The sequence below is a fragment of the Globicephala melas genome, chromosome 17 (genome assembly GCF_963455315.2).
Source record: "Globicephala melas chromosome 17, mGloMel1.2, whole genome shotgun sequence".
Taxonomy (NCBI): domain Eukaryota; kingdom Metazoa; phylum Chordata; class Mammalia; order Artiodactyla; family Delphinidae; genus Globicephala; species Globicephala melas.
Window position 1 is genome coordinate 73080930 of NC_083330.1, and position 23411 is coordinate 73104340.

Here is a 23411-nt window from a genome sequence, read left to right on the forward strand (position 1 = left end):
GGGCTGGTGCCTCAATGCAGGGCTTGCATGGACCTCCTTCCTCACCTCCACCTGTCTCTCTCCTGTGCCTTCCCTGAGGGAGTGGGACTGGCCCCATCCCTGATAATTAAGGCTTTCTTTTCTTGATTTAAACACCAGCAAAGTCACCTCCTCTTTCTCCCATCTCTCAGGATGGCTGCTCGAAAGCAGTTGAGTTGACAACTCAGAAGAGAAGGCAACTCAGACAGCAGCAAACTTTCTCTGACAGCTTCCCTAGGGAGCCTGGAACAGGAAAGCTGTCTATACCTGCAGGAACACCAAATACTCTCCAATTGTTTTTTCTTTTTAAAAAAAGAAAAGGGTTTAAGCAAGCCCCCACACATCCTCTTATTAAATGGAATAAAATTATAACTGGATATACTTCCCTGGGGGGATATGTTGGTGGAGTCTTTCCTGCACTACATGTATCAGTATCATTTTCCTAGACTGGGAAGCTGCCTCCACCGTATATACATATATGTGTATGTAAATGGTCTACTTTATATACATATATATTTTATATATATGTATGGTATCACCTCCTATGCACTGGGCATTGTGCCGGATATTAGGGACATGAAGGTGAATAAGATTCACCTTCTTTAAGGAGGTCACGGCTCATTGGAGGTGAGATGGGAGACACTAGGTAAATGAGAACTTGTAGTGAAGTATGTCACGAGGGTCAGTCAGGGTGCCCTGGGGTCACAGAGGATGGGAGGATGTCCCCTTGCCGTAGAAGGGAGCCTGGGAGAAGCAGAGTCTGAGCTAAAAGCACATGAGAAGTAGGTAGGAAGATACAGGAGAGGTGAAGAAGAGGAAAGAGCATTCTTTTTTTTTTAAAAAAGTAGATTATTTATTTATTTATTTATTTATTTATGGCTACCTTGGGTCTTCACTGCTGCATGTGGGATTTCTCTCTAGTTGCAGTGAGCCGGGGATACTCTTCGTTGCGGTGCGTGGGCTTCTCATTTCAGTGGCTTGTCTTGTTGAGGAGCATGGGCTCCAGGTGTGCAGGCTTCAGTAGTCGTGGAGCGGGGGGCTCAGTAGTTGTGGCGTGGGGGGGGCTCAGTAGTTGTGGCTCACGGGCCCTAGAGCACAGGCTCAGTAGTTGCGGTGCACGGGCTTAGGTACTCCACGGCATGTGGGATCTTCCCAGAGCAGGGACTGAACCTGTGTCCCCTGCATTGGCAGGCGGATTTTTTTTTTTAACACTTTATTGGAGTATAATTGCTTTACAATGGTGTGTTAGTTTCTGCTTTATAACAAAGTGAATCAGTTATACATATACATTTATCCCTATTTCTCCTCCCTCTTGCATCTCCTTCCCACCCTCCCTATCCCACCCCTCTAGGTGGACACAAAGCACTGAGCTGATCTCAGCTGCTATGCGGCTGCTTCCCACTAGCTATCTATTTTACATTTGGTAGTGTATATATGTCCATGCCACTCTTTCACTTCGTCCCAGCTTACCCTTCCCCCTCCCCGTGTCCTTAAGTCCATTCTCTACATCTGCATCTTTATTCCTGTCCTGCCCCTAGGTTCTTCAGAACCTTTTTTTTTTTTTTTTAATATTCCATGTATATGTGTTAGCATATGGTATTTGTTTTTCTCTTTCTGACTTACTTCACTGGGTATGACAGTCCATCCACCTCACTGCAAATAACTCAATTTCATTTCCTTTTATGGCTGAGTAATATTCCATTGTATATATGTGCTACATCTTCTTTATCCATTCATCTGTTGATGGACACTTAGGTTGCTTCCATGTCCTGGCTATTGTAAATAGTGCTGGCAGGCGGATTCTTAACCACTGCACCACCAGGGAAATCCCGGAAAGAGCATTCTTGTAGAAGAAACAGTCTGGCCAAAGGCTTCAGAGATGAGAAAGTACACTGCTTTGGGGAGACCTGAATACAGCTTGACTACTTCCCAACGTTTACTGTTTCTAAATAGGGGTGAGGCAGGCAGACTCTGGGAGCTTTGTGGTTAAGTGTGTCTGTAAGGAGATGGGATCAACCAGCAACTTTATGGCATCCAACAATTCAGAAATGCTCTCACAGCTAAACCCCCGTCTCACCAGCATCCCCCAAAGGTCCAGAGAAGTGTGCATGTCTGATCTTGTGACCATTCCAGCTTTATGCTTGGGAAAACCAAGGCTTAGGAGATGGCCATGTCTCTTCTGAGCTTAAAAGTGTGTTGCCTCACACTTTATATATATATTTTTATCATTGCCTAATAAATGAGCACACATGTAGCGGCTTTAAACAACATACAGTTATTGTCTCACAGTTCCATAGGTCAAGAATCTGGGGCAGAGCTTAGCTGGGTTCTCTGCTTCAGGATCTCACCAGCTTGCAGTCAAGGGGGTGGCTGGGCTGCATTCTTATGTGAAGGCTCAGCTGGAGAAGGATCTACTTTCAAGCTTTCTCAGTTGTTGTTGGAATTCGTTTCCTTGAAGCTGTAGGATTCACAGCAGCTTGCTTGTTCAAAGTCGGCAAGTATCCTAGAGCAATCTGCTAGCAAGACAGGGTTTTATATAATGTAACATAGTCACAGGAGTGATATCCCTTCCGTTTTGCCATTTTTTATTGGTTAGAAGAGGCTCTGCCCCTTCTCAAGGGGAGGATATTACCAAAGGCATGAATAGCAGGAGGTGGGGATCATGGGACCACCCTGAAGTCTGTTTGCCACACACACCAGCCTTTACTCATGCTGCAGTTCCCTCCCCTGGCTCTCTGTGGCAAGTCCCACCCATCCTCCAAATTGCAGCTCAAATGCACCCCCAGCTCTCCTTGGGAAGGTTCTCTGACTGGCTCTTTCTCCTTCCACGGTGCTACTGCTCTGCTCTCTCCCACCTCTATCCCAGCCGTTACTGTGAGATATTGAACTCTCACCGCTGATTTGCAAGTTTCTCTCTCTCTAGGTGGGAACAGAACCTTCTCACTTCTGCATCCCCAGTGCCTGATGCCTGGTGGGTGCTCAGCAAATATTTATAACTAATCAAATTGATGAATTAAGTGATTTTCTTTGAGTCCCAAGTCTATTTAGGAACTTGAGTCCAATTCCAGGCGTCAATCCACCACACCACCACCTCTCCAATTTCTCAAAAACCAAAACCGAAACTCATTAACATCGTGGATACTCCTGTTAGAACTGATTAAAGGAACAGCTCCCCCTAAGACGTAACAGCGATGGATGGTAATATATTACATTGTAATCATGTGATCATTGTAAGCATGCTTTTCGAAAGCATTATCATGATCAATATTCCATTCGATTCCTTCAATATTCAGTTGGGTTTGGTCTCCTTATATATAGTGTAAGTAACCAAGGCTCAAAGAGATGAAACAATTTGCTTAAAACTATTCAGAGGAAAGACAAATTGCAAAGCTGTGACTCAGTGCAGGGCTGCTAATTCCAGTCGCTCAGCAAATGTTTACAATGGTGCCCATTTTATGTTAGACATCCCTGGGGATGCAGACCTAAATAGGATTAGCGTCTTACCCACAGAGAGCTCATGCGTTCATGATGGAAACAGATTGCTAAGATTGTAAATATAAACCAAACTGACAAATGCAGTGACAGAGTTATGAAGGGTAGGTTTGGGGAATTAAGAGGAGAAATACGTCACCCAAGCAGGAAGAGGGGGTCTTCAAAGTGTGCATGTAAAGTCACTAGGAGCAGGTAGGCAAAGGAAAGTAGGAAGGACTTTTTTTTTTTTTTTTTTGTGGCCCAGGTGCGCGGCGTGTGGAGTCTTAGTTCCCTGACCAGGGATCGAATCCACGCCCCTTGCAGTGGAAGTTCAGAGTCTTAACCACTGAACGGCCAGGGAAGTCTCAGGAAGGACATTCTTAACAAAGAGTCTGAGCAAAAGTGCAGAGGAGAAGGCCAGTGTGATGCATTTGGTTGAACCATGAGAAGTTCAGTGTGAAGTTTGAGAAAAAAGACACATGGGACGTCTAAAAGCACCCCCTCTTCTCTCTTTTACTCTTGTTTTTCAAGCATCTTCCTTTCCTCCAAGGCTACTTCTTCTGCTTGTTCTCTGGAATCCATCCTCTCCTGTCGTCTCACAACTTCATTCTTGTTACTTTCCCTTTTCATCCTCATCTCCAGCCTTTCCTCATACTTGGTTCTCATTGATTTTCTCTGACACCCCACGGGCTGGCCTCGACCCCCCATCTCTCCAGGGCTGCTCACAATAAGGCCACCAGTGACCTCGCATCATGCTGAATTGTTGAACACCGTGAGTCTCACATGAGTTCCCATCAGACCACGGAGTCCACTAATCTCTCCTTCCTGAGATGCTCTCCTCACCTGGATTCCTGACACCACTCTCTGAGTTACTGCCCCACATCTCCACCTGCTCATCACTTGCTTCCCATTCTTAGGACTCCTTCAGGATTTTGTCTTCTACCATCTTCTCTTCTCCTCAGCTCCAGAGGGGGAAGGGCTGCGTGTGCAAAGGCTCTACGGTGCAAAACGTTCTTGTCGTGTTTGATGGGCTAGAAGAAGCCTGTGTGGCAAGAGCTTGGCTCGTGACCGAGCCTGTAGATGTAGGCAGAAGCCAGGTCGTGAAGGGTCTTGTAGGGCATTGATAAGAATGGCATTTATTTGATATAACTGGAAGTCTTTGAAGAGCAAGAAGGAGGGGAATGACATGATTCTCTGTATATTTACAAGGTTGCCCTGGTTCCTCTAGGAAACCTCACGGGAGGGACCACAAGCAGAGGAGGAGAGACCAGATGGTGTATTTTAAAGGCAGAAGTGATGGTATTTGCTGATGGGTCAAATGTGGGGCAGTCCATGGAGAGCCTCTTATGGATGCCCTTGACCTGGACAGTCCCTCTGTTAGTCTCTTTATTATATGAGACACTTTCCTTCTCTCTGTTGAGCACAAGGCCAAGGGCAAAGGCTGACAGATTTGTCCAGTCAAGATACAATCGTCCATGTTTAGATGGAGACAGTTTATTACACACATAGACAGTGAAACGGAGAGGAGCCCAAGCCACTAGCTAGCTACTCAGATCCCTCTCGCACACCCCAAAAGGAGAATGCCAAAGCCACAGGGCCCAGATGACAACGTAGCAAAGTGGTGGGACACTCCCTGCTGAGTGCAGCTGTGTGGGGAGGGGGAGGGGTGAAGAGTCTCATATCTCATCAGAAGTCATGAGAAACTATCTTCTAACAGCTTCCCAGGGGGAATGGGGAGTGAGTAGAGATGAATTCGTAGTGGCTTCTTAGAAGCCTCTCATCCTCAGGTTCTTCTTTCTGCCAAGACTCAGACGGGCTGTGGCTTGAGACTTTGTCTGCCTGGTTTATGTGCCTATGTGTAAGGTCACCAGGGCACGGGGGAGCCCTTGTTCTTCAGTACCACTTATTACAATGAGCATTTGTATACAGCAAATGCACATGGTACTTGCTATGAACACTTACTGTGTTCTAAGTGCTCTACACGTATTAACTCATGTATTGAATCTTCATGAAAATCCTGAGAGATAGGCACTATTTTCTTAGGTTGATTTAAAAAATTTTTTGACTTGTGGTGAAAAAGACACAATTCACAACTTATCATCTTGACCATTCTATTTATTTATTTATTCAGAGTCAACCTTGAGACTTTTATTGGAACTACAGGGAAAGAGAGGCTTTCCTTCTGCAGGAATTGCTGGGCTGTGACAGGACATAAACCTGAAAGCCAGTGGCTCCCTGGGGTCAGGCCAGCCTGAAATACCCCCATCACCCTTCCAGGAAGGCAGAGCCAGCAGACGGGGACAAGGCCCTCCCTGACCACATCCTCTGAGCCCCTGAATCTAGCCGTGCTTAAAGTTACATCCATCCCAGGATTTCTCAGTTTGGCATCTTGACCATTTCAGAGTGCACAGTTCAGTAGTCTTAAGTGTATTCACACCGTTGTGCCATAATGCTCTTCAACTTTTTCGTTTTGCAAAACTGAAACCCTATACCCTTTAAATAACAACTCCGCAGAGCCCCTTTCCCTCAGCCCCTGGCAGCCACCATTCTGCTTTCTGATTCTATGAGTTCGACTCGTTTAGCCTCATCTAAGTGGAATCAACGGTATTTGTCCTTTTCTACGTGGCTTATTTCACTTGGCATAATTCAAACTTCATCCATGTTGTAGCGTGACGTAGGATTTCCTTCCTTTCTAAGGATGAATAACATTCCATCATATGTATATACCAGTTTTTAAAATTCATTCATCCATCCAGAAGTAGGCACTGTTTTTATCTCCATTTTTCAGATGAGGACCTGGAGCCAAACAGAGGATAAGTAATTTTCCCAAACTAGTAAGGGATGGAGCTGGATTTGAACCCACGAGGACAGGCATAATGTCCATTTTGTCCACCCTGATGTCCCTGGAGCTAGAGTGCATGGCACACGTAAGGAATTCAACAAACGTCAGTGAGTTAATTGAAGACTAAGGCAAAACCGAATCAGATTTAGGGCTGATGGATGTAGGGCATGAGGAAGTTGGGGGGGTCAAGGGTGGCTAATCACCTTCTTGCCTGGTGATTAGGGTGTTTGCAGTGCCATCAACTGAGGTAGGGTATTTGGAAGAAGGGCGAATATGGGGGACAGTTAAGGAGCTCACTGTTAGACATTTTGATTTAAAGATGTCTGCGGGGCTTCCCTGGCGGCGCAGTGGTTGGGAGTCGGCCTGCCGATGCAGGGGACGCGGGTTCGTGCCCCGGTCCGGGAAGATCCCACATGCCGCGAAGCGGCTGGGCCCGTGAGCCATGGCCGCTGAGCCTGCGCGTCCGGAGCCTGTGCTGCGCATCGGGAGAGGCCACAACAGTGAGAGGCCCGCGTACCGCAAAAAAAAAAAAAAAAAGAAGATGTCTGTGGATCACCTGTGTGGAGATGTTCAGTGAATCATTGAGTAAATAAAGAAAAATGAGATACAGTTTTCTCCCTTCAGGATGCTCACAGAAGTATCAGATATAATCACAATTCAGTGCACAATAAATAAATAAAGCTGGGAAGAGAAGAGGAGAAAGGATGAGAACAGGTAGAACAAACCTCACCTTTTGTATAATCTTTCATCATCCTACCTTGATGCTCTTTCACAGTGTTGGAGAGGAAGTGGAGTCATCCATCAGACTTTGGGAAGCTATTCTGGTCTTGACACTTAAGCAGTGGGGTGTCTGGAACTGAATCTACTCTGGTTAATAGTTCTTCACAATTGTTCTCCCAATTAGGTGATGTTTCAGCTCTCTGTCATACCGGATTTCCTTATTTTTTTGAATAGGGCCTCCCTATAATAACCTGCTTTCCTTAATTAGCTTAAGGTGCTGTTCACCCCCCTCCTGGTTGATGTCCACGTGGTTTTGGTAGTCAGGTGTCCAGTTAAGGTGGACACGAGGGAGGACCCAAGATGTGTACTGAGACACAGATTCAAATGGTCCTTTAGGGACACGTGGGTAGGCGATAGTTGTCACAAGAGATTCCGAGCTCCTAAGAAAGAAATTTGAGGATAAACACTTCTGAAATGAGGGTGAAGATTGCAGTGGAGTGTTTACTGCTTTTATCATTTCTGACCATATTCTCCTCCATCCTTGTCCAGGGAGGTATGTTTTTGTTTTGTTTTGTTTTGTTTTGTTTTTTTTGCGGTACACAGGCCTTTCACTGCTGTGGCCCCTCCCGGTGCGGAGCACAGGCTCCGGACATGCAGGCTCAGCGGCCATGGCTCACGGGCCCAGCCGCTCCGCTGCATGTGGGATCTTCCCAGACCGGGGCACAAACCCGCGTCCCCTGCATCGGCAGGCGGACTCTCAACCACTAGGCCACCAGGGAAGCCCGAGGGAAGGAGGATTTTATGATGGAGATTTTGAAATTGGGAGAGGACGGGGACTTACAACAGAAGACTTTTGGTTAACATGGACTATTCCTGTGAAGCAGGCTTGAGGAACTCACATTTCTGCCTTTGTGTTGGCTCCTTGTCGCTGGGAAGATTGAAAATTCTCCCAAATTACCCCAGGCCTGATGAGCATTTATCTTCCTGCATCATGACTACAATCCTAGGCACATCCATTCATAGATGGGGATAACACTTCCACTAATGTACATGGTTCCCATTTTGGTCACCCCCCCCAACCCTGTGGGGTCTAAACTGTTATTTATCTCATTTTATTGAGTAAGAAGTTGGATGTTTACAGTGAGGAGACTTCTCCAAGATCATATAGCTGGTAGCGGCAGAATCAGAACTGGTTTCTAGATTTCTTGATTCTTGGTCCAGAGCTTGTTGCTACCACACCATGGCGCTTAGCAGGGCTCATTGACAGAGTCCTTCATCTCCTGAATATTTTCATTTTTCTCCTTCCTTTATCTTAGTGGCTCATTAACCTGAGTAGATAGGGCAAGCATCTGACACTCAGTGTGGGGCATGAAAATCACATGAATCCCTTCCCATGCCCTCGCGAAAATCGACCTGACGTGAAGACAAGCCTGAAATGTGGGCAGGTCACATGAACACTGCATGATGACTGGGAGACAAAGGCATGTTTGCGTGATGCCCCAATAGCCAGGTGGGAAGGTGGAAAAGAGAGGTTGCTGACAAGGAAGTCAGAAGACCCAAACCCCAGGCTTGCTTCTTCCTTGTTGTAACTCTATTTGTAAGCCAGGTAGTCTCCCTGGGGAGCAGTGTCCTTGTCTGTCAATTAGGAAAGCCACCCCACCCATCCCTATAAGGCAGAAAGAACTAGGTGATCTGTCAGGCTCTATACAACTCGAAAGCAGTGCTGTAATTATCCTAGATGCACTTGAACCTGAAACCTGATATATAATTGCTTCTCTCTCTATATGAAATGTGACGAGACACTTGCTCATTTCTTTCCCCCGCTAGGGAATAGCAGTTATCTAGGGGGCATTTGGTTTGGTTTTTAATCATGCACAGGTGTTGGAAGATTCTGGCAGAATAGAGCCTCTTTAGGTGCCCCTTCACAATCTCTGCGTGTAGAGACAGAGATAAGATTATTTACACCCCATTCCATTATTCACAGGCTCTTGGAACGTAGCATTAAATAATTCAGAGACCATACAAGCTTGGGGATTGATGGTGAGGCTGATAGTTTTTGCAGATACAGCATGCAGCAGCTGTAGAAAAGTACAAGTGCATGTGGGAACAATTACTGGGTACCCACATACTGATCAGGACCTTGGAGAGACGCCTTCTCGCTGGTCTAAAAATGACTCTAGATCAGAGGGTTGGGAAGCCTTGTGTCTGCTGTGAAATGTCCACCCTCCAGCCACCTTCTAATCTAAAGCTCCTTGAGGGTTCAGAATTATCCACCACACCTGGCATAGATCCAGACCCCAGTAAGTGTTTGATGAATTTTAAACAGCGTTGGTTTCTTAGCTGCTTTTTGTCTGTACTACGACACATGTGGGACAGGCAGAGCCTTTGGCCACTGGAAGACAGTGTCCTAGTTCTTCTACTTACTAACCTGGTGATCTTACTGACAATGGGAAAATGTAGAAAAAGAAGAGGAGAGGACTTGAAAACTGAATGCAGAGAAGAAGCAGAGGGCTGGGAGGATGCTGAAGAGGGGAGAGGTTCAGGTAGGAAGGGTGGTCGGGGATGGCGAGTGGGGCCAAGCAGTGTGGCATTTGAGGAGGAAGAGACCTGGGAAGTGACCGCTGGGTTTGACAACGAGGAGGCTGTCCACGTGCATCTCTGACCTCATAAATGAAACCTTCTTGCTCAGGCACTACACCAAGGCGGGCACGTGGGCAGCAGGCTGGCTCGGACCCACCCAGTCACTTAGATGTCTGGCCTCTCGCTCCCTGCATGTAGCTTCTGAGTTCCCAGCCCCTCCGCTGGCTCTGATGTCTTCTTCTGCTCCTGCCTTCAGCTTTCAGGCTGGCCAGACTCTCCTCTGGCTCCCAGTTCTGGTCCACTCTCACGCTGGACTCCAAATTGGCTCTTGATTTCAGAGCTGCCTGCAGCTCTGGACAGGAGACCCTCCTTCTCTGTCCGCCTTCTGACCCCACGGAATCTTCCATGGCCAGGATGGATCCTTGTTTCAGCGTTCAGATGGACATCGCTGGTGACTTGCCGAAGGGAAATTTAGGTAGATCTTTGTTAATGTGCTAGATGTTAAGTAATTAGAAGTGCAATAATCAGCCTGCTTAGGTTGTAAGTGGAAGACACTTGATGAGGGAGCAGGGTCCCTGATGAAGCGTGGGAGTTGTCAGAACTCTCCTCCCAGGGGAGCAGGGCCACGGTGCTATTGGATACGTGTGTGGGCAGTGGTCAGTGCAGTCCTGTGGTTTCTTGGAGCCACAAGGAATTTGAGCATCGCAGCCAGGATGAAGGAGCGAGACAGAAAGAAACAGCTTGGAGGTACAAGCCCAAAGGAATTAGGCTGAGAGGCAAGAAATGGGTTCTGTCATTAGCAACAGATAAGACTGAGCTGTGATGGAGGAGCTTAGAAGAAGGTGGAAGTAAAGACCTTCTGAGGCTGGTTGGCTGGGGGGAGGGCCCTTTAAGAGAGTGCTGCCACCTTGCTGGAATGTGAGGGACCAGAAAGAACGTGGAACCAGCTTGGACCGGTAGGGCCTGAGTGTGTGGGTTGAGCGGCTGGACTTAGACAGGAGAAGGGAGACCTCTTCCTGAGAGGGGAAAGGAGGATGCTGAGGGGAAGAGTAAGGAGCCTGAGGGGCCAGCTGTTGTTGGCGTAGAACTTTCACGATGCTGGCAGAATCTCAGAGAGCAACTTCCCTGGAGATGAGCATGATTTTGGGGTCAGGAAACGCTTGGCTATGTGGGATCACTAAGAAGTTGGGGAGTCAGGCTTCCGAGGGGCAGGGGGGGAAGCTAACATTGCTCACCTAGATTCACATGTTAATGGAGCTCCTACGATATTTCCGGTACTTGACGTGGGCTCTTTTACTCCTCAGAACACTATGCCATGGAGAATGTATTGCTCTTCCCCATTTTGCAGATGAAGTCTTGGAGGCTCAGAGAGGTTAATTCAGATCACCAAGGTCACACAGCTGAAAGTGACCAAGATAGGATTCTAATCTTTGTCTTCTGATTGTGATGACCATGATCTTTCTATTTTGCCCATGGTAAGAGAAGTGGGCACATCATCACCACGATTTATCATAAACTCCATTTAAGAACATGGTCCAGCTTCTGAACAATAAGAATCATGAAGTTATAAGAGCATTAATCATTTCTACCTGGATGGCTTTCCACGGCTTCTCATTTACTTGTTTCATCAGATTCTGGTCTTTGTACCATTAATTACCATGGGACGATTGGTGTAGATACTACTGTCCTGTTGGCAGGTGAGAATAAAATTGACCAGAGAGGCCCAGGGAAGTTGGTCCCCAGTTGTGGCTGGAACCAGATTTCTTCTATATTTTTATTCAGGCCTCTTTGCTTCTCACACTGCTTCGTGTATATTTTTGGGTTTACTATGCTTACGAGGAACTGATTAAAAGAGTGACTCAGTGACTGTGTGTGTCCTGATACCACTCCAAGCTCAGGCCTTGCAGTGTGGGGCTGGTGCTATCATTTGCACTCATGGGCACAGAGGACAGGAATGACTACAAGTTGAAAATCCAGTATGTTCCAGATTTGGAACTGACGTTATCTTATTTAGTTCTCCCCACCCCCCCCAAAAAAAGAACAAATGTGAGAGGTAGATCTTGCTGCTATACCCATTTTACAGGTGAGGAGAAGTGTGTCCAGTGAGCAGTGGCACCTGATCTTGTCTGAATCTAAAGCCTCTCCTCTTTCCACAGCCTCCTGATTCTCACCACTTTTCTTCCAGAATGCTCCCAGGCACTGGATGTAGGTCTGCTTTCAACACCCTGGATGAGTTGGAAACATCACCCTCCCGGCTCTAAGAATCATGCTTCCTCTGACTGAATGCTTATCAAATTGATCGCAGTGATTGATTTCATTGCTTTTCTTTCTTGCTAGGTTGTAGATTCTATGAGGCAGGAATAGGTTCATTTTGCTGACCATGAATTCTACGTGTCTGGCACATTGTAGGTCCCCAATAAATATGTGTTGAATGGAGAAATCCCATTTTATAGCCAAGAGATCTCCATTCCTGAGATGTTAATAAAATGCGAAGTTGGGATTCAAATTCACCCTCTGCTTCTGAGTTGGCCCACCTTCCACTTTTAAGAGGTTTAGAGATGGGTGGTGCTGGTGTGTGTGACGGGGGGAGGGTGAGGCCAAGGTTTGGAATAAATAATTAAATTAAAACGTCCTGGGGAAACTGTTTCAGTTCATGTCTGAGGGTGGCTCTAATAAGTTGACAAGGAGAATTTCCAGCAGAGCTGCTGTGCTGGTTGATATGTAATCCCCAGGCCTATGTGCAGGGAAGGAAGAAAAGCCAGTGATTTGAAATGTCACAGCCACCAGTGGTATCTGGTGCCTATTTGCCCAAACTCTTGTTCTCCATAGAGACTGTAGGCTGTGTGGGTTTGCTGGAAACTGATCACCTTGGGCCACAAGAGGAGTAGAGAGAGCCGGAATGCTGGAGGTGAAGATCCAGCCCCACAGTTCGGACCCTGCCTTGTATTCTCTGTGCCTTTGTGGTTAGTTATTAACCACCTGAATCACATGGGCGGCAGGTGCATGGTGAAGAGTGTGGCGCTTGGAGCCACAGTGCCTGGGTCTGAATCCCATCTCTCCTGCTTTGACCTGGGGCAGGTAACTAATGGCCTGCCGCCTTGGAATCTGGTCTGCAAAATGGGGATAGGAAGCATATCCCCTGCAAAGCCCTGATGGGAAGATTAAATTAAATGATAAATGCCAAGTATTCACCCCAGAGCCTGGGACTTTACAAGTCCTGGCCTCATGGGCTCTGGGCTATTTTAAGGATAAAATAAAATAATGAGGTGAAAACACTTTGCAGAAAATCACAGGTGCTGCACTCCACCCTGTGCACCAGAGGACCCCATCACCAACTGCACAGGGTCTCCTGAAGGATTTTCACACCTGTGACCATATATTACTTGTCTTCTCTGCTCATGATGACAATCTACTACCTTGTCTCTTTGGCGAACTCCTACTCATCCTTCAATGACCATAAATGTCACCTCTTCCATGCAGCCTCCCTTGACTTTCCCAGATACTGCTAGTTGTTTGATCCTCTGTTTCCACAGAACTTGGTGTAGACATTCAGACTCACATGTGTTGCATTGTCCTGTGATGAGCTGGTTTGGTGTCAGCTTCTTCACCCCTAAGCTCTGAGCCCAGGAGACTCAGCTCCTTGAGGTCTTACCAATCAGTCCTCCTCACCTCTGGAGCCCGCACAGGGGCTGACATATGGGTGGTCTGAAATCCTTCCATGCTGTCTTGAACTGAAGCTCTGGTGATTCACAGGAGATAAGAAGTGGGAAATTTGAAAAGGATTATCTCATCTTTTGCAGACCTTGATACAGAAATATAACTGGGCTATGAATAGAGATTTAAATTACTTGCTTTCTTCAATTTTTTAAAAAACCTTTTAATAATGGAAGAAGAGTCACCAATGGGTTGTGTGGATATATGCAATTTTTTTCTTCCAAGAATTGTTTTCTGCCTCATTAGTAGAAACTCTTCCACACATTGCAAGAAGAATCTTTTCCTCTCCTTCGCTAGGAAGGACAGTCAAGAAATGACTTGTGCTTTATTTTTTCATAGGCGTGGAGTAGATAATTGCTTAAAGCTGAATTTGGGGCTGCTAATAATCCAATTAGGGTCTTGGGCATAATTGTTTCTGTGTAACCTGATGCCTTCTGTTCTCCATGGTTCTGACTTTTGAAGCTGGTTCTCTTGGCAACAGCCTATCTTTATGGGGGAGGAAGAAGTACAGCCCTTTGGGGGTATTCTTTGCTCAGCAGATAAGAGGTAACACCTGAGAAAATAGAGCAGCAATGGTGGGCATTATTAGAATAATGATTGAGACTTTATGAATATGCAGATACATCAGTGTCTGAAAGAGAATGAAATCTCTCTGAACCTTGACATGAGTCCAGTGTTTCCTTCCTCCCACTACTTACCTCACAGTCAGAAGACCGGGAAGCAAATCATCTCTTTTCTGCCTTGTACTCTGACCAAATGACCTGTCCAGGGAGGAGGGTGGGGCATCTGAGTTTTCTTGCTGCTGTGTTGAATTTGTAATCTCCCTTTTCTAGTCCACTCCAGAGAATCAAAGAAGCAGCTCTGCTATGGAAAAGCCCAGAACTGGGTGACAGGACATGTGGATTCTGGTCCTGGTGGTAACAGGCCACTCTTCACCTCACAGAATCTCAGTGTCCTTGGCTGGGTTGGGAGGGAGATGGGTTAGACTCAAAGGTCATGAACCATCGGCCCAAGGGACAAATCTAGCCCTCACAAATGTCTGTTTGACCTATATGGTCCCTAAAATACTTTAATTATCAGCATTTAAAACTCAGAATAGCTTTTATACGTACACCCCAGTGTTCATTGCAGCACTATTTACAATAGCCAGGACATGGAAGCAACCTAAATGTCCATTGACAGAGGAATGGATAAAGGTGTTGTGGTACGTATATATAATGGAATATTACTCAGCCACAAAAAGGAATGAAATAATGCCATTTGCAGCAACATGGATGGGCCTAGAGATTGTCATACTGAGTGAGTAAGTCAGACAGAGAAGGACAAATGTTGTATGATATTGCTTAGATGCGGAAGCTAAAAAAATGGCACAAATGAACTTTTACAAAACAGAAATAGAGTTACAGATGTAGAAAACAATCTTATGGTTAATGGTGGGGGGGAGGGGGAGGGATAAACTGGAAGATTGGGATTGACATATACACACTACTATCTATAAAATAGGTAACTGATGAGGACCTACTGTATAGCACAGGGAACCCTACTCAATACTCTAATGGCCTATATGGGAAAAGAGTCTAAAAAAGAGTGGATACATGTATATGTATAACTGATTCACTTTGCTGCACCTAAAACTAACACAACCTTGTTAATCATCTATACCTCAATAAAAATGTAAAAAAAAAAAAAAGAAATTTCTGCCTTCCATTGATAATGGGAGAAATCTAGAATTCCTGAGCCCCTATTTCCGTGCAAAGCTGGAATTCAGCAGTTCTCTCAGTGAGCATCCTTAGTTCACCACAATCCCCACCACTCCCTATTGTCTAACACTAAGTTTGTTTCACTCATTTTATTATCTGCCCAGCACCTATAGGCATTTGAGTTTGTGAGCCCTGGACCAGAGAATCTTGAACTTCCAATTTAAATTTGTCAGTATCTGGCTAAGACACATGGGACAATACTATGTTGCCTTTTTTAGTATCAGTCTTCATTTTATGGATGCAGAAACTGAGCTTCAGCACGGTTGATGAGCGTGTCCTTGGTCACGAGGGCTGTAAGTGGTGGAGTCAGCAGTAGGACTGCGGGGTTCCAGACTGCTAATGCTGCAGCTGTCTCTAGGATTTACATTTTTCTACTTCATACCCAGGACCTTGTCGGTCCTGCGTGTACTTATGCCAAGGCAATCAGATGATCTGTATGTTCGGAACTATAATCAAATGACCTTGAGAAACCACTTGAAATGAGCCTGAGTTATCACTTAGCAGAGCATTCTAGAGATGAAACTGCTGATTCAGATCGATTTTGACTCTGAGAAGGACCCCCACCACTTTGGATATTTGGAAAAAAATGGTCATTCCTTAAATTCTCAGCACTTGGCAGTTTTTGTAGTGCTTTCACTACTGATTTAAAATCAGTATAAAGAAGTAGGACTTACTGAGGCGCACAGGGTATAATAGCATTTAACAGCTCCTGTTCCTGATTTTGTGATTGTGTGTGAATACTGACTCCGCCACTTTCTAGCTGTGTAAACTTGGCTTCTTAGTCTGTAACAAGGGGATGATAATTGCAACTCCTGACCTCACGTTCAACGTGCAATGACGTATGACATGTGTGTGTCACATGCGTTGTACGGCATGTGGCCAATATCAAGACCCAACTGTACGCCCAGCCCTGGCCCACTATTTCCAGACCTTCACTCAGTGGGTGATATTATCTCCATTTATATTTGTAGAGTTCAGTCTCAGTGGCAGTAAGATATTTATGAAGGTTGCATGGCTAAGGAATATTGGAATTCTGCTTTATTTCAAACTGTATCATAGTTTTCACTACATCCCGGCTGTTCCTCCCCATTCTTGTCTTTGTACTATTTCCTTTACTAAATTCTGAATCAGTCCAGCACTGAGCCTTGGTTTCCCTTCTGCAAAATGAAAGGATTGAACTAGATGAGCTTGTGGGCCTCTCACAACCCTGAGATTCTACGATTCAAGTAATGAATGAAGAGGAAACGGGCAACATTAAAAAAGTACAAATACAAAAGGCTTAACTCCACTTTAGTTCATTACTTAAGTAGGATCAGATGATTAAAATAATTAGCTGGAGTATAAAGAAGATAGTTTTTTCCCTTCTACTGTATTCTCATTTTCTCTCTCTCTGTCCCACTTGGAAAGTTCATTTGTACAGGACAAACTCTAGGGCCTAATCAGAAATCCTCCTCTTCCATGGCCCCAGTTTTGATTCAGAAAAAGGTTCTGGCACACTGTTATTGATGAAGACAAGCTCAGTATTACAGGAACAAAAGCCCAGTGCCTTGTATCAGCACTCAGCCGGCAGGAGACAGAAGGGTAGTGACTATAAAAGGGAATTTGAACACATCCTCTGATTTTTAAAATTAGTGACAAGAGCCGTTCTTTTTTCGTTTTCCTGGGGAGATTATTACAGGGGCAACAGCGAATAGTCCTCTGTGACTTCCTTTTTCTTCTTTGTCTCTGGAGATGACAAAGCCAGGTTAGATGATCCCAGTTTTGGTGATAACACCCCAAGCATCCAGGGCCACTCAAATGTCCTCCTCTTCGCTCCGTCAGGCCCAATCAAGAGGTTGACCCTGGCTTGTCAAGGTCATCGAGCTTTATCACAGCTTGTTTGGGCTGGTGCTTGTTGGCCTGGATGTCTGCAGTGGACGTGAGCATGTAGTTGTCTTTGATTTTGTTCGTGGCTGACTCCGTCATCAGGGGAGTTTGATGATAGAATAATGGTTGAGTTTGTTCCTCTCGGAGGAGCTTTTTAATTTTTTAAAAATTTTATTTATTTATTTATTTTTGTTTAAAAACTTATTTGTTTAATTTATTTTGAAGAGGAACACGGTGATTAAATATCAAGATTTATAAAAAGTCTACATAGTACCTTTGAACCCCATCCATCCATTTTCTATCCACTACAGCAATGAATCTGTTTGATTATTTTCAGGAGTCATATTCGAAATATTTACCAACAGACTGAACAACTGAACAGAACAGACAACGTGCCTGGCTGTTACGGTAAGAACCAGCTGAATATCAGCCCTACATTAGTTTTGTATTTGTCCTTAGAGATTTTTGTTAAGTAGTATCCATTTTCCCCTCCTTTTTTTTTAAACATCTTTATTGGAGTATAATTGCTTTCAATGGTGTGTTAGTTTCTGCTGTATAACAAAGTGAATCAGTTATACATATACATATGTCCCCATATCTCCTCCCTCTTGCGTCTCCCTCCCTCCCACCCTACCTATCCCACCACCCCTATCCCACCCCTCTAGGTGGTCACAAAGCACCGAGCTGATCTCCCTGTGCAGCTGCTTCTCACTAGCTATCTATTTTACGTTTGGTAGTATATATATGTCCATGCCACTCTCTCACTTGGTCCCAGCTTACCCTTCCCCCTCCTTGTATCCTCAAGTCCATTCTCTAGTAGATCTGTGTCTTTATTCCCGTCTTGCCCCTAGGTTCTTCACGACCATTTTTTTTTTTTTTTTTTTTAGATTCCAAATATATATGTTAGCATACGGTATTTGTTTTTCTCTTTCTGACTTACTTCATTCTGTATGACAGACTCTAGGTCCATCCACCTCACTACAAATAGCTCAATTTTGTTTCATTTTATGGCCGAGTAATATTCCATTGTATACATGTGCCACACCTTCTTTATCCATTCATCCGATGATGGACACTTAGGTTGCTTCCATGACCTGGCTATTGTAAATAGAGCTGCAATGAACATTTTGGTACATGACTCTTTTTGAATTATGGTTTTCTCGGAGGGGCTTTTTTAAACTTGGGCTTCCTTGAGAGCTGCCGGATCTTTATCTGATGGAATGTGGGTGACATGTGGGTTTTTTTTTGAGTGGACGCCTTTTATCACTGCTTTCTTGGCCTTCGGAGCTTTGCTTTGGGCTCCGTTTTGGAGAGCAAGGGCTTTCTTTCGGCACCACCTTGGTGAAAATGTCTTTTTCTTCTTAAAAACAGCTTTTTTTTCCCCCCTGAATAAAAATAAATCAAAGAAATGAAAGAAAAATAAATAAATGAAATACTATTTGTGGTAGAAATTTTAGAGAATCTGAAAGTTTAAAAAAATTATAAGCATACCATCAGTTCTAAACGCTGTTATATTTATAATATATATGTGTGTATTTGTGTGTGTATATCCTTCCAGGTTTTTTCCTGTAATGAATATGTATGTATATATCCTGCCGAATATACAGACTTGTATCTACATCTTTCACGTAACTTTACGTGTGAACATTTCTCCCACGTTATTGTGTATTTTTGAAAACAACTTTGATGGCTGCACCCTTCATGCATGGAGCTGCTGCTTTGTACTCAATCTTTTGTCCCACATTTAGCTTGTTTGTAGTTTTTTGCCATCGTAGATGATGCTACAATGAACATCACTGTAGGTTTATCTTGGCTTGCATCTCTGATTGTTTGAGATGGCAGGCGTTTCTCAAGACTCTTGAAGTGTGGCACTGAGTGTCCCTTTTGCTTAAACAAAAATCCTGGCAACTTCCTTGACTCTGTCCTCTCCCTGTTGCTCTGCTCTCAGGAGAAATCCCAAGCTATTTGGCAAGTGTTTGAAGGCTTGCATGATGTGGTCCCTTCCAATGCACCCAGAACTGTCCACACAGCACTCCCCCATCTAGTTTACGATTCCATCTGTGTAAATTGCCTGTCCCGCTTACCTGCTTCGTGCTGTTTCACACCTCCCTGCCTTTGCTCAGTGTTTCCAAAGCTCCAGGTACTCACCTTCACAGTTTTGCCATAGTCCGGTACCACCTGTACCATTATTTTGTTAATATTTATTTTAAAGATTAACTGTTACTTAAAAAGTAAGTTTTACCTTAACTACTATAGGTGCAAAAGCATGGGTTTAATGTACTGAACACATGTGTATGTGTGTATGCATATTTCTTTTTCTAATGCACAGGAAAATAAATGTATAACTATTGAAATAAAAAAAGAAAGATTCTCCCCACACTACTTAAAATTGTCTCCTCTGGTGGCACATACTCCCTATTTTGGGAAACATTATATTAGATCCATCTTCCTAGTATATTATCCCCTCTTTCCTGATAGACTAACTCCTATTCATCTGTTGTGCCCTAGGTAGGTTGCCCTGACCCCAAGTCTGAGTTGGGACCATTTTCCCCGGGGTCCTTCAGTACCTTGTGCTTTTTTCATCTTAGCACTAAGCACACAAAATTGTAATTGTCTATTTACTTACAATCTTTACCCCTAAATAAACATTTATTGAAGTCCTTTATGTGCTAAGCTCCACATGAGGATGTAGTGACAGCCAAGGAATGATTACTGCCCTTGAGTAGCTGGTAGTCTGGAGTTGTTTCTGCTTTGGCAGTGGGAACCCAGGAAAAGTCTTCCAATTTGGTCATGGGCTAGATTAAAGACAGAGTCAGGGAAGGCTTCCATGTGGAGGTAATCCTGAGCTGGATTTTAAGGAGAATTAGGTTAGAAAATATCTATTTAACACAAAGGAAGGCAGTAAAGAAGAAAGGAATAAGTCAGACAAAACTATTTGAATTTCTGCTCTGCCTCTGTTGTATAATCTTGGTTAAGTCATTTTGTTTCCTAAGCTCTAGCTGCCCTGCCAAGAAAATGGAAATAATAACAAGAACCTACTGTACAGCGAAGGGACCTATACTCAATATTCTGTAATAACCTATATGGGAAAAGAGTCTGAAAAAGAATAGATATATATATAACTGAATCACTTTGCTGTACACCTGAAACTTACACAACATTGTAAATCAACTATACTTCCATTAAAAAAATAGATAAAAAATAAATAAATAAAAAGAAAATGGAAATGATAGTATTTACAGCACAAAATTCATCCATTCACTTTATTTATTCATTCATTCAGCAAATGGTAATCGAGCAAGATGATGATATTATACTTAAGAACTTAGCCAGATGTCAGGTGCCTTAAGTTCTCTCCACTATGAGATCTTCCCTATATTTGGTCCTTGGCTGTCTTTCCTTCTTATGCTGAAGCCTTTCCTTGTGTGATGTCATCTACTCCATCACATGCTCTGGACCTGCCTATGCTTGGGTGACTCCCTCAATCATAAAATCCCAGGACACTTTTCCTCTGAGCTGCAGAGGCTGGTATCTTATCACCTACCGGCCACCTTCTCCGAGAACGTACCATAGATTCCCCAAGTGATGCCCCTAAGTGAACTCCTTATCCCCTTCTACCCACTTCATCTGTTCCTCCTCCCATGCTGTCCCTTCTTTCAGAAAGTAGGGCCACCAATTCTCCAAGAGCCAGAAACTCTTCCTGAAAACCTTCCACGGTTAAGTATTTGCCTCCGTATGAAGAGTAGCTCTCCAGTGCTTCTCTCAGATGATGCTAGACAGGGTCCAACTACAATTTCAAGTTGATCTCGTACAGTTCTTGTCAAAATCAATATTTGTTGAATTAAATGAGTATAAACTAATGGTGAGAATTTCATGCACCATAACAGGATTTGAGGGAAGCTATTTTGGGGCATCGAGTGAGTTATTGATCTCTCTGAAATCACATCACTTAGACAGCTATACATTTTATCATTCCTAAGCTGAGAGCTGGGGCTTCATAGACAATGAGATTGGCTCACAGTGAATTGACTGATTGACTGATGGATTGATTCTCTCATCAGCCATACACGTTTTGAATACCCACTGGGTGTCAGACACTTTTCTGGGTTCTGGGGAATACTGGAATGAACAGAATATAATTCCAATGATCTCATGATCTGTTTTGGGTGAAGACTTGAAAAAAGTATATGTAATTCAATGTGTACTCTTACGAAGAGCTGTACAAAATGCTCTGTGTGCACAGGGGACAGTGTGAGAGGATCTGTCTCTGAGAATCAGGGTGAGATTTATGGAGGTGGTAATACCTGCTTGGGGCTTTTATAGGGAGGAAGAGTTTGCCATTTGGAGAAAGAAGTGATGGTGGAGAAGGAAAAGGAAACCCTCGGCAGGGGGGATAGCATGTGTAGGTGGAAGTGGGGAGAGATGGGGCCTTTGGACACTGGTGAGAATTTCTCTGCAGCCAACACCTATGGTGTATGTGAGGGTGAGTATAAGCAATGAGGTCAGGGTGGTCCATTGAGACCAAAGGCTGTATATGCACAGTTGAGGAGCTCTCAGTGTCAGCGTGCATCAGAATCACCTGAACTTCGTCTAAGGAGGCGGATTTCTGGGCCCCCCACAGACCCAAAGAATCACCATCACTGGGACCCTGATGTAGAAATTCTCCAGAGGTGATTCAAATGCAGAGATGCGTTGGAGGTTCAGTCAGCGAGGTCAGCGACCTGTCCATCGTCACGCAGAAAGCGGCAGAAGCAGGTTTCCCGCTCAGGTCCCTCGGGTGATTATTAGAAACACTGAGGTCCTGGGACTCCACAAACTGTCACAAATCCTGATTTTCCTGGAAAGGCAGTGACTTCCTTGATCTGCCTCGAGCTAAGGGCTGCAGCTCAGTCGAGAAATTGGCATCCTCAGCAGCCCTGTCGGTTCCTTAGATAATGACAAATTCCTTTTGCTTGCTCCCCATTATTTCACTGTAAATGAGAAAGTAATAAAGTGAAGCTGCATCTGGACTAATTAAATCAGCTGTTTCTAATCCCATCGATCCAGGGAAAGAGGGCTGTGGAGGGCTGGAAGGGAGAGAGCCTTCTGATTCAGAATAACCACATACATTTCTGTGACAATGTGGGCCTCCAGAGTTAGCAAGATGCGGGGGGTGGGAGGGAGGGAGATGCAAGAGGGAAGAGATATGGGGACATATGTATATGTGTAACTGATTCACTTTGTTATAAAGCAGAAACTAACACACCATTGTAAAGCAATTATACTCCAATAAAGATGTTAAAAAAAAAAAAGTGAGCAAGAAACCTCACGGGATCTGGGATCTGAACTCTGCTGGGGGAGGGGTGATGTACTGTGGCTGTAGGGGAGACCCCACCCCTCCCGGGAAGCTGCTGAACCACACTGCTCGGCATTAAATTTATTTATTTTTTAACATCTTTATTGCAGTATAATTGCTTTACAATGGTGTGTTAGTTTCTGCTTTACAACAAAATGAATCCGTTATATATATACATATGTTCCCATATCTCCTTAGAGGCATCTTTTCCATTCTCTTCCGTGGAGGCTCCCAGGTCCCCTCCGCCCCACCCCCAGCTGTGGTCTCCAGCTTGAACTCCCTGGCCTCCCATTTGGAACTGTTTGCCAGTCCTTGAAGACACCAGTGTGATCCCACACAGCCTTGCTGTCATCCATGCTACACCTTCCCCCGCTTCCAGAGTTCTCAAAGTGTGGCCTGTGCACCTTTTGCCTTGGAAAGCCTTGGGGACTTTGCTGGAAGTGTGAAAGCCTGACCCCAGCCCATTCCTGCTGCAGCCTTAGGCTGCTACTGACCTTCTGAGAGAGCTCTGGGGGCTGGTGCTCCGGAGCTGAGAGTTCAGCAAATGCGATGGAGGCTTCTGAGTAACCCTGGGGTTTCAGAACTAATGACCACCCTGTTCTCTCTGTGTGGGAACACCTGTTAATCCACCCTTCACAGATCGAGTGTGCTGAAATAGCAGCAGGGTTCCCTGTTGCTTTAGGTTTAGAAAATGCAAAAGCATTTCTTGCTTCCTTATCAACGTACCCTAAAACATCTTACAGCCCAGCATCTGAATAACAAAGTCCTTTTAATCCAAGTGATTCGCCTCACAGGCTCCTTTTAATTAAAAGCTGATTCTCTTCTTCGAGGAAGACACATTTCTGATGAACCTTTTGCTTTCTCAAGGAGGGGGCTGACGTTATCCTACAACCACAGAGCGTCACCTCCATGAAGATGCTTTTTGAACATCCCTAGTGGATTGACCGACCCCCTCCGCTGAGCTCCTAATCTGTTACAGTTGTGATGCCTCAGGGCACCTCGACATTTACCTGTGGACCTCTAGGCTCTTACACTTTGAGGACAGGGAATTTACCTTCCTCACTTCTGTACAGTAGCCCCCCTTCTCTGCAGGGATACTTTCCAA

General features: G+C 44.7%; 1 long non-coding RNA gene across 1 annotated transcript in view; it reads left to right on the top strand.

The window, feature by feature from the left end:
• The window catches only part of LOC115863263 (uncharacterized), a 444238-nt gene that overhangs the window by 108327 nt on the left and 312500 nt on the right, over positions 1-23411 (top strand). The window contains exon 4 of the long non-coding RNA XR_009559441.1: positions 17309-17379. This is a non-coding gene — a long non-coding RNA (uncharacterized lncRNA). The remainder of the gene's footprint in view (positions 1-17308; positions 17380-23411) is intronic.